Genomic DNA, 18,417 nt, shown 5'->3' with positions numbered 1-18,417 from the left:
TATTATCTCTTTTAAAAAAATTCATTTAATTATTATTATATTTTGGAAACGTATCATTCTTCATTTTTATTTTTTCATATAATTTTTATGGAAAATGCTAAGTAATACCCTTGTAAATCTTGATTTTTGTAAAGAATATTTTATTTATTAATTTAAGTATGCTTAAAGAGTGCCTCAGAATACTTGTTAGCAAGACCCAATTTTGGTTTAACTATCTTATTTAGTTTTTTTATATAAAATAAACAATCTAAAACAAATGACCGTATACTACATTGGTACCGTGTGTGTAAGTAGAGCTGTTAAAATGAGTTCGGTCTATCGAACCAATCCATAAACCCAACAATTTAGCACAAATCGGACCGCAAAATACCTTATGTGACAAACACGTGTAACACGTGTGTATGTAACAATTGATTTTTTTTTCTTCTTCTCTCCTTTATTAAACCCATTTTAAATTATTGCATTCACACTTGCTACAATTTCCACAACATATTTTTGTTTTGACCGAAACAAATCAAACATGAAACACACTAGTACCACTTTACTATTTACTTCTTTTTTTTCAAATTATAAAACGTTTGCATTTCACACAAATAAAAAAATTTAATTATTAGTGTATGAAAAGATAAATCATGTATAACATGTTCCTCATAATTACATACAAGGTAAATTCTTATCTACCCAACTCAAAAAGTTGGGTAATGTTACCTCCTATGTAAAATGCCTTGAAAACAACAATCAAATGTAATATTTATTAAATAATTAATTGTGTTAAAATTAAATGGCATCATATGATTGGTTGAATGTACACTACCCAACTTTTTGTGATGGGTAGAGAAGTTGTCCCCTACATACAATTATGCCAAGTTACCAAACCATGCCAAGTTGGCAACAGTGTCTCTAGTTAGAACAAATAAAGCACCATTCTTCTTCTCAAGTTACCAAACCATGCCAAGTTGGCAACAATGTCTCCTTCACCATCCCAAATCTTCATCACACTCCTCACCATCTTCCTCCATTTCCACCACACCTCATCATTCTCCCTCTCAGTAGAAAACCCCCAACAAAACGTCATACTCTCACCCAAACGCACATTCACCGCAGGCTTCTACCCCGTAGGTGAAAATGCTTATTCATTCGCCATTTGGTTCACGCAAAAACACAAACACCTTAACAACAACAACGCCACCATTGTTTGGATGGCAAATCGTGACCAACCAGTAAACGGAAAACGCTCAACACTTTCTATTCTCAAAACCGGCAACCTCGTCTTAACCGATGCAGCTCAATCTAATATTTGGTCTACAGACACTACCTCATCAAAACCACTTCAATTACTCTTACATGAAACCGGTAACCTTGTTCTTCAAGAACTAAACACAAACGGTTCCATCAATAGCAATAGCACTCTATGGCAAAGCTTCGATTTCCCAACCGATACACTTCTCCCAGACCAACCCCTCACTAGATTCACCAAACTCGTTTCATCTCGAAGCGAAACTAATTCCTCATCTGGTTTCTACAAACTCTTCTTCGACAACGACAACGTTCTCCGTCCTCTTTACGAAGGTCCAAGAGTTTCAAGTGTTTTTTGGCCGGATCCTTGGGTTACTAGCAACGGTGCTGCTGGTAGTGGTAGCAGATCGACTTTCTGTTAGTTATTATTATTAATTATTATATTTTATTGTATCTTTATAAGGGTAGTTAGGTCTTTCTTTACTTTTGGTATTTATACTCTGATGTAACCCTTATTCACACACTTTTGATTCATTCTATTATAACCCTAACCTAAAGGTTCTTTCTCTTTCCCAATGTTTATATTTGTTCACTGTTACTAACATGGTATCAAAGAGCTTGGATTAAATTGGATCTACTGTGCAAGTGGTTTGTACCGGAAAAGGGGTTCGTATATTTTTTTTAATGTTGATTTGTTAGTGCCGGCCGACGCTGTTTCAATTCAATCTTTCGGTTTCCATTTAGCTAGTGTGTATCTGAATTGTTGGTAGGTGTTGAAGTTACTTTATATGTGTCATTGTATTCTTCCAAGAATGAATTGTTGGTAGGTGGAGAATTCAATTGATCACATTATTTTTAGATTGAAAAGAAGAAAAAAAAAAAAAAGGAACTATGTCGTTGCTGTTAGATGGTGATATGCTAATGGAGGAAAATTATTGTTCATTGATACAGTGAGAATAGTTGTCCTTTATTATTAGAATTATTAGAATAGGTGTCCTTTATTATTAGTTCTCTTTGGAACAATTTTATTTGATAGTTTATTTAATTGTGGTGTTTTGGTTATTTCACTATTGATTACAATGAGTAATGATAAAGATGACTCTCTTCAGTCGGTTAGTGTCCAACTCAATGGAGAAAATTATCCTTATTGGAGTTATGTGATGAAAAATTTTTTAAAAGGAAAAAGGATGTGGAGTTATGTTGATGGAACCTTGGGTAAACCTACCGATAAAAAGGATGAAGCAAAATATGCAAAAGAGTTGGAAACATGGGATGTTAGTAATTCAAAGATTCTTACTTGGATCAATAATTCTGTTTCTCAGTCAATAGGTGTGCAACTAGCAAAATATGATACCGCTAAGGAGGTTTGGAACCATTTGAAACGTTTGTATGCTCAATCTAATTTTGCAAAACGGTATCAGTTGGAGAGTGATATTAGAGCTCTTAAACAGAATAATATGACCATTCAGGAATTCTATTCAGCGATGAGTAACTTGTGGGATCAGCTGGCTCTTATGGAATCAGATGAGTTGAAAGTTGTCAAAGCGTACACTGATCAAAGAGAAGAGCAACGTTTGGTTCAATTTTTGATGGCGCTTAGGGATGATTTTGAGGGACTTCGTGGGAGTATTCTGCATCGTAGTCCTCTTCCGAGTGTTGATTCAGTTTTTAATGAATTGTTGGCAGAAGAAATTAGACTAAAGTCCCACTCAAATTTGATTTCAAATAAAGGAGTTCTCTCCACCCCTCCATCTGTTTTTGCTGCTCCATTTCATAAAGGAAAACCTCAAGGTAGGGTTGGACTTGGTATTGATGAATGTGCTTTTTGTAAGGAGAAAGGTCATTGGAAAGCACAATGTCCCAGATTGTTGAAAGCAAATAAGAAACACTTCAAGAGTCCATCATCCAATGTTGTTGCTGCTACTCCTGCTACCATTGGTTCTGGTTCTGATCATGCATATCCATCTGAGGCTACTTCTCAAATATCTGATATTGCAGAGCAGCTACAAAAGCTTCTTGCCACTCAGTCACGTGCCATGTCTGCCTCATCTACTAAAGGTTTGAACTCTTGTTTTCCAGGTATTTCTCCATCCATCTGGATTTTAGACTCTGGAGCATCACACCATATGTCATATGATGCTAAATCATTTGTGTCTTTGAATACTGCACCATCTATGTCGATTATGACTGCTGATGGTACTCATATGCCATTAGCAGGCATTGGTTCTGTCTCCTCACCAAATTTGTCATTATCTGATGTTTATTATATTCCTGACCTCACTTTGAGTCTTGTTTCTGTTAGTCAATTGTGTGATTCTGGTTACTCAGTTATGTTTTCTTCCACTTCTTGTTGTGTGCAGGATCCTCATTCCGGGAGGCTGATTGGGACAGGCCGTAGACAAGGGGGACTTTATGTTTTGGAGGAGTTGAGAGTCCCAGATACTGCAGCTTCAACCTCTACTTCCACAACTGATTTATTATCATCTTTTCGTTTAAATTCTTCGTCTTCTAGTTTTTATTTATGGCATTACCGTCTTGGACATGTCTCTGCTTCTAGATTAAAGTATTTGGCTTCTACTGGAGCTTTAGGAAAGTTACAAACCAGTGATATTTCTGATTGTTGTGGTTGTAAACTTGCTAAATTTTCAGCTTTACCATTTAGTAAAAGTCTTTCCATTTCACATGCACCGTTTGACTTAGTTCACTCTGATGTATGGGGTCCATCACCGCTTCTTTCAAAGGGTGGATCTAGATATTATGTTTCATTTATTGATGACTATACTCGTTATTGTTGGGTGTATCTTATGAAAAATCGTTCAGAATTTTTTGACATTTATTGTATGTTTCGTGCTATGGTTAAGACTCAACATAATATTGTTATAAAGTGCTTCCGTTGTGATTTAGGTGGTGAATATACCTCTAATAAATTTTCTGAACTACTTGCTTTTGATGGTACAATTCATCAAACATCTTGTACTGATACACCTCAACAGAATGGAGTTGCTGAAAGGAAACACCGTCACATTATTGAGACTGCTCGCTCTCTTTTGTTGTCTGCTTCGGTTCCTAGTGAATTTTGGGGTGAAGCAGTTCTTACTGCTGTTCATGTTATTAATAGAATCCCATCGTCTGTCACGTCAGGTTTGTCTCCTTTTGAAAAATTGTATAACTCTATCCCTGATTATTCTTCGTTGAAAGTGTTTGGTTCTACTTGTTTTGTTCTTCGCCCACAAGTAGAACGTAATAAGTTGTCTTCTCGTTCTGCTATATGTGTCTTTCTTGGTTATGGGGATGGTCAAAAGGGTTATCGTTGTTACGATCCTGGTGCAAGGAAATTGTATGTTTCTCGGCATGTTGTTTTTCTTGAACACATTCCTTTTTACTCTCTTTCTTCTGATTCTTATATTACTAACAGTTTAAAACTCACTCATATTGATCCTTTTGGTAATAATGATAATATTTCTAGTGATTGTAGTTTTGAGAATTGCAGGACTGATACTATTGATACTCCAGAAACTAACAGCCCTCTTGTCCCCACGGCTACCCAAGAACCTCCTACGACTGTTGATCCTCCACCTTTGCGTTATCCCTCTCGTGACCGTAAGTCTACTCAATTGCCTGATTTTGTCTATTCCATTTACTCTTCTTCTTTTTCTTCTTTTCTAACCTCTATCCACAGTTTGTCTGAGCCCTCTTCCTATAAAGAGGCTATTCTTGACCCTCTATGGCAGCGGGCTATGACAGAAGAACTTTCTGCTTTGCATAAAACAGATACTTGGGAATTAGTACCTCTTCCTCCTGGAAAACGTGCTATTGGGTCTCGTTGGATATACAAGATCAAAACTAAGTCTGATGGATCAGTTGAGCGCTACAAAGCACGTCTTGTTGCTAAGGGATTCTCTCAACAATATGGTATGGATTATGAAGAAACTTTTGCTCCTGTTGCTAAAATGACTACTATTCGTACTCTTATTGCAGTTGCATCTGTTCGTCAATGGCATATTTCTCAAATGGATGTTAAAAATGCATTTCTAAATGGTGACCTTCAAGAGGAAGTTTATATGGTACCCCCGCAAGGTGTTTCTCATAATCAAGGGGAAGTGTGCAAGTTGAAGAAGGCATTATATGGTTTGAAACAAGCTCCACGAGCTTGGTTTGAGAAGTTTACCACAGTGATTAAATCTATTGGCTTTCGCTCAAGTGATCATGATTCTGCTTTGTTTATCAAGACCACTTATCATGGTCGTATTTTACTCTCATTATATGTTGATGATATGATTATCACCGGTGATGATATGGATGGAATTAATGATTTGAAGCTACAATTAGCCAAACAGTTTGAGATGAAAGATTTGGGAACTCTTCGCTACTTCTTGGGCATTGAAGTTGCCTACTCTCCTAGAGGCTATCTTCTTTCTCAATCTAAGTATATTTCCAACATTCTTGAACAGGCTCGCCTTTCTGATACTAGAGTAGCAGACAGTCCTCTTGAGTTGAATGTGAAATATGCTCAATCTGATGGTGTTCCTCTACCCGATCCCACATTATATCGTACTTTAGTTGGCAGTTTGGTGTACCTTACGATTACTAGACCAGATATTGCTCATGCTGTTCATGTTGTCAGTCAATTTGTTGTCTCTCCTACTACAGTGCATTGGGCAGCTGTTCTTCGCATATGTCGTTATCTTCGGGGAACCCAATTTCAGAGCCTTCTTTTTCCCTCATCGTCCTCATTGGAATTACGTGCTTATTCTGATGCTGATTGGGCTGGCGACCCCACAGATCGTAAGTCAACCACAGGGTTTTGTGTCTTTCTTGGAGACTCTCTTATTTCTTGGAAGAGTAAGAAACAAGATATTGTCTCTCGTTCTTCTACAGAAGCTGAGTATCGTGCTATGGCATCCACCACTACTGAAATAGTTTGGTTGCGTTGGTTACTTTCTGATATGGGTGTCATTCTTTCTGAGCCAACTCCTATGTATTGTGATAACAAAAGTGCCACTCAAATTGCCCACAACTCGGTATTTCATGAACGTACCAAACACATTGAGATTGATTGTCACTTCACCCGGCATCACCTTCAAGAAGGGACAATTACTCTACCGTTTGTTTCATCTGCTTTACAGATTGCTGATTTGTTTACGAAAACGCATTCTATTAAACGTTTTCGTTTTTTGATTGACAAACTCTCGATGCTCTCTGCTAATGCATCTTGAGTTTGAGGGGAGATGTTAGTTATTATTATTAATTATTATATTTTATTGTATCTTTATAAGGGTAGTTAGGTCTTTCTTTACTTTTGGTATTTATACTCTGATGTAACCCTTATTCACACACTTTTGATTCATTCTATTATAACCCTAACCTAAAGGTTCTTTCTCTTTCCCAATGTTTATATTTGTTCACTGTTACTAACACTTTCAACAGTAGCAGAATCGCTTCTTTGGATTCATTTGGCAGGTTTAGTTCTTCTGATAATTTCGTTTTCAATGCTTCTGATTATGGAACATTGTTGCAACGTAGACTTACACTCGACCATGATGGTAACGTTCGCATTTATAGCAGAAAAGATGAGAAACAAAGTTGGTTTGTTTCCGGCCAATTTAAACAACGACCTTGTTTTGTTCATGGGATTTGTGGACCGAATAGTACTTGTAGTAATGATCCGATGAATGGTAGAAAGTGTTCTTGCTTACCTGGTTATGTTTGGATTAATGATCAAGATAATATTCAAGGTTGCAGACCTAATTTTCAGCTTTCTTGCAGTAACAAGACTAATGAGTCAAGGTTTTTGGCTTTACCTCATGTTGATTTTTATGGATATGATTATGGTTTTTTTGTGAATAAAACTTACAAAGAATGTGAGGATCTGTGTTCGCAATTCTGTGGTTGTGCTGGATTTCGGTATACTTTTACAGCTGAAGATGCTGGTGTTTCTTGGTGTTTTCCGAAGATTCAGTTACTTAATGGCCATCGTTTACAGAGTTTTGTGGGGTCATTCTACTTGAAATTGCCAAAAAATAGTGATTTTGTTGATCAGATGAAGATTCAACAAAATGGGATGGGAATGGTTTGTTCAACTAATGGAGTAGTAAAACTTGAGCGAGAATACATAAAAGAGAGAGAAAATGGTTCCTTGAAGTTCATGCTTTGGTTTGCTTGTGGTTTAGGTGGAGTTGAGCTCTTGGGATTTTTTCTGGCGTGGGTTTTCTTGTTTAGAAGCAAGAACTCTGATGAAGACAATAACAGGCATATTCTAGCAGCAGCAGGGTTTAGGAAATTTAGTTACTCTGAGTTGAAACGAGCTACAGAAGATTTTGGTGAAGAGATTGGAAGAGGTGCTGGAGGATCTGTGTATAAAGGTGTTTTATCGGATAATCGAGTCGCTGCGATAAAGCGTCTGCATGAAGCAAATCAAGGAGAGTGAGAGTGAGTTTCTTGCTGAAGTTAGCATCATTGGAAAGCTTAACCACATGAACTTGATTGAAATGTGGGGTTATTGTGCAGAGGGAAAGCATAGGTTGTTGGTTTATGAGTACATGGAAAAGGGTACTTTAGCTGATAATCTCTCATCAAATGAACTTGATTGGGATAAAAGGTATAACATAGCTACAGGAACTGCAAAGGGTCTTGCTTATTTACATGAAGAGTGTTTGGAGTGGATTTTGCATTGTGATATAAAGCCACAAAACATACTTGTTGACTCTTATTACCAACCTAAGGTGGCAGATTTTGGTTTGTCTAAGCTATTGAATAGGGATGACCTTGGTTATTCAAAATTTTCAAGGATAAGAGGGACAAGAGGTTACATGGCACCTGAATGGGTTTTCAACATGGAAATCACATCAAAGGTGGATGTTTATAGCTATGGAGTTGTGGTGTTGGAGATGATTACTGGAAAGAGTCCAACAACTGGTATACAGATCAAAGAAGAGTTGTGTCATGAGAGTTTGGTAACATGGGTTAGGGAAAAAAAGAGAAAAGGATTAGAAGTTGGTTGTTGGGTAGAACAAATTGTTGACCCGACAATAGAAGCAAATTATGATGTTAAGAAAATGGAGACTTTGGCAAATGTTGCTTTGGATTGTGTAGCAGATGATAAAGATGTTAGACCCACCATGAGTCAAGTTGTTGAGAGGCTTCTAAGTCATGAGCATAATTATTGATGGTATGCACAATAATTAGCCATATATCATGGCTATTAATTACTCTATACTTATACTTCTTATGTTTCCATTATTTTTTACTTATAGTTATATATACCTTAAGCTAAAATTGTTAGATAATAATAAATTGAAATAATAGTAACAAATTAAACTAACTATATCAGAAAACAGTTAGCCTATTTTGTACTGTTGAATTAATTCTTAATTTATACTTTAGTATGATTATCCTTTATATCTCATGCAAACTCAAGGGTGAAGTGCTTTGAACTCTAAGGTTTGATTTTGAATTTAAGAAAAACTGCAATTGAAGTAGGTTTTACTAGAATGTCAGTTGTTTGTTTGGTAGAGGTAATATGAAACCCTTAACTGGCTTTGTCTTGAAGTTTCTCACGAACAAAGTAAAGATCTATTTCAAAATGCTCGGTGTGAGAGTGAAGTAACAGATTGGAGGCAAGGACATTACTGAATACTGAGGCTGTCACGGGAACCTATGGGTAACTTAGCTTGGTGATGGAGATTTCAAATTGATGAAGAAGGGATTTAATCCATAGAATTTATCATGTAACTAATGCAAAACTTTTGTACTCAGGTTATGTATTGGATCTAGAGACCACAATTTGATGCATGATCAAGTCATGCATGTCAAACATTATATTCTAACCTATTTGATTCCAGCTCAATACTATTTAATCACATTTATCTTTTTACAATCTGAAATAGAATAACACTTATTTAAAGATTGATTAGATGAATTAAAAACATAATTGACACAGGAATTTGGAGGCTTAATGATGTCAAAAGCATACAATCCATTTCCAAATATTTAAACATATGAGAGTGTCATTGTTGTCTTGAGATTTAATAGAACAAATGTTAGCATGGAACTAAAAAAAAAAATACATTGTTGTCTCCTGCAAATTTAAAGCACTTCAAAGATTTTTAAAAATATTAGGATTATGTAATAATTAAATAAATTATCTAAAAAATATTTTTTAATTGTGTAGTGTTGAACTAATATTAAATATAAAATAATTGAATAATAATAAAATTATACAATTTCGTTCCTTTTCTTTTCGTTATTGTAGCGGAAGGTTTAAAGGCTTTGGTGGGAAGAGCGGTGGAGATTATGTTGGGATTAATGTGAACGGTAGATGCTTTATAGACTTGCTACAATTTGCGAATGACACCTTGTTAATTGGAGATGGGAGTTGGAAGCATTTATGGGCCATAAAATCGATTTTGAGGGGTTTTGAATTGGTGTCGAGATTGGGAATTAACTACCATAAGAGTAAGTTAATTGGGATTAATATTAATCCTCACTTTATGGGAGTTACTACTAATTTCCTTTCATGTAGGACGGGGGACAAAAAGTTTAAATTTCTCGGGATTTATATAGGTTCTAATCCTAGGAGGGTCTCCTTTTGGAAACCTCTTTTGGATAGTGTTAAGAGGAGATTTAATTCGTGGAAAGGCCGGTGGATTAGTTTGGGAGGGAGGATCACGCTTATTAAATCGGTGTTGAGTAGTTTGTCCATATTTACATTATCTTTTTACAAAGCTCCGTTGAAAGTGATTGGGGAATTGAATAAATTGCAAAGTAATTTTTTGTGGGGAGGATCGGAGGAGAAAAGGAAGATGCATTGGGTGAGTTGGAATGACTTATGTCTTCCGAAGGATAAAGGGGGGCTTGGTTTTAGAAGGTTGGAGGAGTTTAACAAAGCGCTTCTTATGAAGTGGAATTGGAGGATTTTTGGGGCTTCTAACGAGATGTGGTTTCGAGTTTTAAAGGCGCGGTATGTGAATGTGAAGTTAAGGGCAACCGGTGGTTTAAATTATAGCGTGACCACAAAAACTTCATCGGTGTGGTGGGCGGATTTAGCTTCGTTGGGGAACAAGCTTCCAATTGATTTTTTACTAACAATTTTATTTTTCAGGTTGGGCACGGTTTTTATACATCCTTTTGGCATGGTAATTGGTTGAACGGAGGAATTTTAAAGAATCTCTTTCCGGATATTTTTAATGTTTCTCTTTTGCAAAACGCTTCAATAGGTGCTATGGGAGGTTGGAGAGAAGGGAGGTGGATTTGGGGGGACTTCGGCATTCCGGCAGCCGCTCCGCTGCAAATTAGTGATGATGTCAACCGTCTTTGTATGCTGCTGGATGGTGCACCGGTTTTGCGGCCGGACAGCCCCGACACGGCTAGGTGGCAGCATGGTGTGGATGGCATCTTTGCCGTCTCTTCTTGTTATAATTGGTTGAATTTGCAGCATATTCCTCTTGGTCCGGATGATCGCTTCCATTCGGCTTTTAGCGCTATATGGAAGGTGGAGGCGCCCGTAAAAGTGAAGGCCTTTGGTTGGAGGTGCTTCCTCAATAAGCTCCCGACGAAAGACTCTCTTTTTCGCAAAGGTATTCTCAATTATTCCTCGAATTTAGAATGTGCTTTATGTGGTGATAGTCATGAATCGTTATTACACTCCTTCTTATCTTGTCGGAATTCCGTTATTGTTTGGAGGGAGATGTCCGATTGGGTAGGAATGAACTATCAAAGTTTTACGAATTTTAAGGAGGGTTTTGTCATTGGAGTTCGTTTTGCCGGAAAAAGAAAGTCAAAAAGGGAAAGGAGGGAATCTTTTGGTTGGCTATTATTTGGAGTTTGTGGCTTCGAAGGAATGATATAGTATTCAACAATGCTTCTTGGAACTCGGGGGATGTGGTTTGGAGTGTTAAGGCCTTAATGTGGAGGTGGTCTTTTATAGGGAAAATTACTCAATCCTATTGTAATTTCTATGAGTTTAGCAATAACTCATTGTTTTACTTATCTTAAAGTTGCAATCGGTGTGTAATTTTCTTTGGTTTTTGATCTTGTACTTGTTGAACCGGTTGGTGGTTGATTTATAATATTAGTCTCTTGCTTTAAAAAAAAAACACAATACAACAAACTAAAATAAAAGCATACATTATTCCTTAGATTAGATTTTTTTAATATACTTATTTGCTTATTAAAAAAACTAAAATGAAAGCATACAATGAAATCTAAATTCACAATACAACTCACACTTTCAAGAAGAATAAATTGTCGGCAAATCTAACAAAACATCGTTTGAATGGATCAAAGGAATAATTCAATAGGACCAATTATCATATTTATTTATCACATCACTATATTTATATATCTACTATCTACTATCTACCCATCTACTATCTACTATCTACCCATTAATATTCAATTGGACAAACTACCTAAATTACCCTTTCATCAAAATTTAATTGCACTACCAAAAGGTCATTTTCGTAACTAACAAATTAACCATCAACTTTAAATTTAGACTAATGAGAGAATGACAAATGGTACATTATGTCAAAGAAACTACCAAGTGTCACTTTTTCATTGCCCACTATTCTAATTTCAAAATCACTTCTCTCTTCTTCCTCCTCATTCCGTTCTCTCTCATCTTCTCTTCTATTTCCTTTTAACATGAAACCCTAGATCTGCCGCAGTCACAAAATTGAAGCAAAGAAAGAAATGAAAAGAGAACAAGAAATGACATTAGGGTTATGATCGATAACTGGAGATCCAACAACCGATAGAGAGAGCGGTGAAGAACTGATGCGCGTCCAACCCGAAGTCGACATAGCCCTCGCTAATCTTCATTGCGAAGCACCAACCACTCTCTACATTACAACCAAGTAAGTAAAACTCTGACATTCACTCATTCATTCAAATTCGTAAATCACGATTCTTGCGGTTGTTTGGTTGTTTATTTGTGTTATTCTTGGTTTCACAGGAAAGTGATATGGGTTAGTGATTGTTGGAAGTATTTGTGGGTAAATATTTTCTGTAATATATCGTATCCACAGGAATTGGTTAATATCACTGCCGTTCTATAGTTGTTTATTTTGAGTTAAGAAATTTGGTTTGGTTTGTTTTATACTAATAATAATATCAAAAACAAATAATAAAATAAAAGCAAGTAAAGGACTTTGTGTTAACAAATAAAGAAAGATGTTGAGTCTTTAGGGTTCATCAACCTAATCCTATACAATTATCAATTAATTCACAATAGAACAATCCTTTGAATCATTATCTTCACTTATCCTCAAATAAGATTCCATGTCTGCAAATCAAATTAGATGACTTTTACCGGTATGAGATTCGATCTCTCCAAACCACAATAACGATAATAGTAATTAAGAACGATAATTATGAAAACCCAATTACAATTCCATCTCTGCAAATTGCAATTGAATCAATATAGTAACCTAGGGCAAAAGTTAAATCCTTTCTTTCGATCAAAGATTCAACGATAATTTAAGACTAAAAAACAAGGTTTCTTATTGATAATGAATTCAAATAATTGTTCACAGAAATTAATCAATGGTAATGTATAATCATAGGTTAACTACTACCTTAGACTCAACAAGAGGGATTTAGCTCTCCATAGATATGAAGAACATACAAGAATCAATGGAGGAATTCATCTTCATCAATAGAATGCCTTCAATTGGTAAAGAATCCACCTTCAATTGTTGTTCTCAGCTCAGAATCAGATAGATCTCCTAATTCCGCTCCCACAAAAGTATATAACCACTTGGAAAACTAGGGCTTTAAAACAGAACTTTTGGGCTTTTAACGCCGAGGCCGCGGCGCGGCAACGGGCTGGCGCGGCGCGCCCCTCAAACAGAAGTATTTTCGCGGCGCGCCTAGGAACTCGCGCGGCGCGCCCTTTGTACTTTCCATCTTTTTCTTCAGCCTTTGAGACTTCCAGCTTTCTTTCCTCCTCATGTTCTTCTTAAGTTCTTATTCAGCTCAAAACCTGCAACAATAACACCCACAAGTGATTCGATTTGCTTTACGCCCGAACTAAACTTATTCAGTTCAATTCTTAATAAAAACCTATGGATTCATCACAAGTTGCATCAGTTTAGAGAAGAAATCACTTATATTAACACATGAATTTACCATTAATTTACTCCTAACAAACTCTCCCCAACTTAGAGTTTTGTTTGTCCCTAAACAAAATTACTTACCTCCAGCAAAGTTTACCGACAATCAAACAACAAGTTTTTCAAAAAGTTTTTCTCAAGTGGTTCAATCCATTAACCAAGTCAAATACTCCTCTTCTACCTGCAAACTCAGAACATCCACATGAAACAAACGTTGAAAGCAAATTACCTCCAGAAGTTCAAAACACTACACAATTGTAATTGAATCAGCACTAATCACTCTCATCAAAAAGTATGATGAATAAAAGAGGGGTTAAACACTCCTCCAAACAATTAAATCAACAAAGATCCATATCATACGTTCACCAAATTGCTAGCATCAAGTACTGTGGAATCTGAGAATCAGAAGGTCTTTCTAGGGTTGTAATGCGGTTTAGATTCAAAGAAAAGAAGATAATCAAGGGTTGTTCCTAATATAGGGAAGCATCCAATTCATAACTTATTTCTTTTTCTCTAAAACTCTAATTCCTTTACCTGTCCATCTTTTTTTTTCATTCATTCGTAGCTTGATTCTTCTTTTTCACTTTTTTTTTCAACAATCTTTATATTCAAACGTTGTTACTTCTCTTTTTTTTTTTCAAGCTACGACTTCTTTTATCTTCCACCGATTACCATAAGTACTTACTCTTCTTTTAAATGTGACTCTCCCCAACTTGGAGATCAACCTGTATTCAGATTATATGAATGCTCCCCTACTTTCTAAAAAGGTCAAAGAGAAAACACATCACCAAATTTTATGGTTGATGATCCAGAACAAAACTTTTCATTGAGATCAAAACTCACCAGGTATTTTCCTTGGTGCATATTATGATTCTTATCTTGACCTCAGGCTCAAAGAATGGTTAGCAAAAGATCACACTCTCACAGAAGAAATTAAGTTGCGTTAGAATAGGCTAAAAGAACTCTCAGATTCAAATAAGTGCCTAAATCACTTTCACAGATTTCCACAAACGATGCAACAACCGGTTTAGCATGATACAAACAAGTCAAGACAATTGATGGTCTCCTGCATATAGTAAACAATGGAAGGCTTTCCTCACAATGGTTAAGGCTAAACCAATTCAATACAATAGTGTACCATAAAAAACTTCTGACAGTATTTACTAACACCTTAAGTTTCATTGCACACATTAAGAGTTTGAGTTCAAAAATTCATACCTGCTTTGTTACTTATTGAAAAAGAGAGTGAAACTCAAAAATTTTGAACATTCACTTACTACCACTTTCATACATGTTGCTTCATTGTTGATGCTTTGCTTGAGATTCCCGCTTTGTTATGGGACTACTTACTCTAACTGGAGGAAAAAAACTAAAACTGAATTCAAACAACAAATTGCAAAACTTACCATAACTTAATTCAAACAAAACAAGTCATAGTGACCACTACGGTTCACTAGAGTCTAGATCAGATAAACAGAAAACAAAACAGCAGTCTTATCATCAACTCAATTACTAACACAAACATCTCCTCTCAAATCTCACACAAACATAGCATCAATATCATCATCAATATCCGCCTCATTATCCTGGCCTTGGTTATCGGCCCCAGCAGTACCACCTGCGTCTGCACCTGTACCCGTGCCTGCATCCCCCCCAACAGGAAAAGGGTTGGTCTCCGGCCAACCACAGTAAGTGAAGTAGCTTTCCCTGGTTGGGAAAGTTCTCTCTTCAGGAGCTACAGACAGGTTCCTGAATTGTTGCTGCATAGCATCGTGCAGGAAGATCTGGGACCTCTGATTTGCTTCAAACATAGCAGAATAATAATGATGGGCTACCAGAGGGTCAAAAGGGGCGGCACTACCCTGAGGGGGTGCTGCAGAAACGGAAGGTCCAGCTGGAGGAGGATCGGTTGCTTGATCCCTGTAATATGGCTTCGCACAAAACCTGTCAATAAAAACATCATCAATAAAAGTGTTAATAACGTGATGTCCCTGTGCAGGAATTTCCACTCCGGCGTCTTTACAAAGACCCATAATCAATCCAGGTAATGGCAACACACATTTGGCATTAATGCCATGCTGTGTGTCACTCAAAGCAGCTCGTCGCAATTCCTGGGAGAGGATGAATGCGACATCAACAGAGTTTTCCGTCATGATTGTGGTTATTAAGAAAGCCACATCAAGAGGAATGGTGGTGACATGAGTCCTTGGTCGGATGTTGTAGAGGATCACCGACAGAATTCCCCTTGCTGAAACCTTTAGATCCTTCCTGTTGTAGTGAGTTGGATTCCCTTGCCGACTAAGCTCTGGTCCTCGCCCCCTAGTACAAATGTTCTCCGTCATCAGTTCCACAAAGTCGACACAATTGTTGACATTCTGCCGGTAGAAGCATTTTTCATTCTCACCCAATTGGAGTGGTTCCCCTAAGAATTCACTGATTGACTCTCTGTCAAACGCCACAGTTTTGCCTCTTACATAGGACTGATAAGAGTAAGCGACAGATTCATCAGTAGTCTTGATTGCATTGGCATAAAATTCCTTGACTATGTCATAGTCAATCACTGTGTGTGGTTCAAACACTTTTTCCCAATTCCTGTTTTCCAGAAAACCCCACATATTAGCATAAGGAGCATCTTCATCTCCCCGCGGCACAACAACTTTCTCAGCCAAGATGGTTCTAGAGCCCAGAGTCTTGAACCTGTCGGCTTGAGCCCGACCTAAAAACTTATCAGCTTGATTTGCAGTAGCACGGGATCCTCTAGGACCAGAGCTTGTGGACTTGGTGCGCACTCTCTTGGCCGGATTCATCTGCAATTATCACAAACAATGACAGAGCAGCATATAGGGTCAGATAAACAAAACAAAATCTGTCAAAAATCTCCAGCCGCGGCGCGACTGCGGTTTCCCGCGGCGCGGCTGCGGCGCATCTGAGGGCTTCCTTCCCTGCACTGAACCTTCTTTGAAGGCCCTAACACCCTTAGTCAGACCATAGCAGAGCAATTGAACAACAAAACAATGTCTTCTACCCTAGGGTTCACACAAATGTCATTTAATTCCTAATACCTCATGATTTAGGGTTACCTTCAAGTGAAACACACTGGCTAGAACACAAGAGTAGAGAATGAGGAGCATACCTTGCTGTAGATTGAGTAATGATGAGAAATAGTGTACTAGGTGAGTGATTTGCGCTCTGAACCAGCAGTTGCGTCTTTGGGGCTTGGAAGTTGTAAAAGATAGAATGAGGGGGAAGTGGGGGGTTTCAAAATAAGACCTATTTTTAGCCCTGTACCGCGGCGCGCAAGCGTATCTCCGCGGCGCGCAAATCTTTCTGTTTTGCAGCGCGGCGCGATCCTTTTTAAAAAAAAATTCTTTTGTTCCTTGTTCCCCCACTTCGCTCTTTTGCAACTTCCCTTGTGCTGATGGCACTGATGGATGATAACTGAATAAAATAAAAGAAAATTACTTAAATTGAAAGGTGCTTACTCTGTTGGGTTGCCTCCCAACAAGCGCTTCGTTTAACGTCGCATGGCTCGACGGTTAAACCCCTTTGACTAGGAGTTCAACAGGGAGATTGTGCATACTTCTCTATCAAACTCTCCCCCAAGGTAGCTTTTTAACCGTTCTCCATTAACGGTCCAACTGTCTTTGGTCTTACCATCTTCAATAGTAATGGCCCCGTAGGGTTTAATTTCCTTGATTATAAACGGTCCTGACCACTTAGACTTCAATTTGCCTGGGAAGAGCTTGAGTCTGGAGTTGAATAGTAATACAAGGTCGCCTACCTTGAACTCTTTCTTCTTGATTCTCTTATCATGGTACCTTTTCATGTTTTCCTTATACATTTTATTAGACTCATGCTAGGTACCTGAATTCCTCAAGTTCATGGAGTTGATTCTTCCTCTTCTTATACGCCAAACTATCATCTCTATTGAAGAAACGAAGGGCCCATAGTGCTTTGTGCTCTACCTCCACCGGTAGATGACATGCCTTACCATAAACCATTTGAAAAGGCGATGCACCCGTTGGTGCTTTGTATGCTGTCCTATATGCCCACAAGGCATCATCTATCCTTACCGACCAGTCTTTACGGGATTCTGACACTGTCTTCTCGAGAATGTTCTTGATTGCTCGATTGGAAATCTCTGCTTGCCCGTTGGTTTGGGGATGATAAGGCGAAGCTATCTTGTGGTTGATATGATATTTGTCCAGCACTTTTGCCACCTGTTCATTAACAAAATGAGATCCACCATCGCTTATGATCACTCTAGGCATGCCAAAACGTGTGAATATGTTACGATTTAAAAATTTTAGCACTGTTTTGGCATCCGCCTTTGGTGTAGCGATGGCTTCAACCCACTTGGAAACATAATCTACTGCAACTAAAATATATTCGTTAGCAAAAGAGGGAAGAAATGGCCCCATAAAATCAATGCCCCAACAATCAAAAACTTCTATTTCAATGATGGTTTGAAGTGGCATCTCATCCCGTTTGCTTATCCCTCCAACTCTTTGGCATTTGTCACAACTCTTTGCATGGTGATGGGCGTCTTTAAAAATTGTTGGCCAGAAAAATCCGGATTGGAGGACCTTTGTTGCTGTCCTCCATCCATTAAAATGACCACCACTTGGTGAATTATGACAATGCCACAAGATTTGTTGGGCTTCTTCTTCAGTCACACATCTTCTTAGAATTCCATCCTTACCTATCTTGAACAAGTATGGGTCGTCCCACACATAGTACTTTGCATCGGCTAACAACTTTTTCTTTTTGTTCCAGTCAAAGTCCTCCGGTATCATACCGGTTGCTTTATGATTAGCCAAATCGGCGAACCATGGTCTTGTTTGTATTTCAAAAAGTTGTTCATCCGGGAATGTCTCATTTATTTCAGCTTCTTGGTTGGTGACATTTACATTGACCAACCGAGATAAATGGTCTGCTACCACATTCTCTGACCCTTTTTTATCCCGGATTTCTATGTCAAATTCTTGTAAGAGAAGGACCCAACGAATGAGTCTTTGCTTCGAATCCGGTTTGGTGAGCAAATATTTTATTGCTGCATGGTCAGTAT

The 18,417-nt window shown here is 37.6% G+C and overlaps 1 pseudogene; it reads left to right on the top strand.

Moving 5' to 3' along the window:
* The first annotated feature begins 924 nt into the window (after positions 1-924).
* On the top strand, positions 925-8,441 carry LOC131656265 (putative receptor protein kinase ZmPK1; annotated as a pseudogene).
* The last annotated feature ends 9,976 nt before the right edge of the window (positions 8,442-18,417 follow it).

The sequence above is a fragment of the Vicia villosa genome, linkage group LG3 (genome assembly GCF_029867415.1).
Source record: "Vicia villosa cultivar HV-30 ecotype Madison, WI linkage group LG3, Vvil1.0, whole genome shotgun sequence".
Taxonomy (NCBI): domain Eukaryota; kingdom Viridiplantae; phylum Streptophyta; class Magnoliopsida; order Fabales; family Fabaceae; genus Vicia; species Vicia villosa.
The sequence above is the reverse complement of the archived record's forward strand: the minus strand, read 5'-3'. Positions and strand labels throughout refer to the sequence as shown.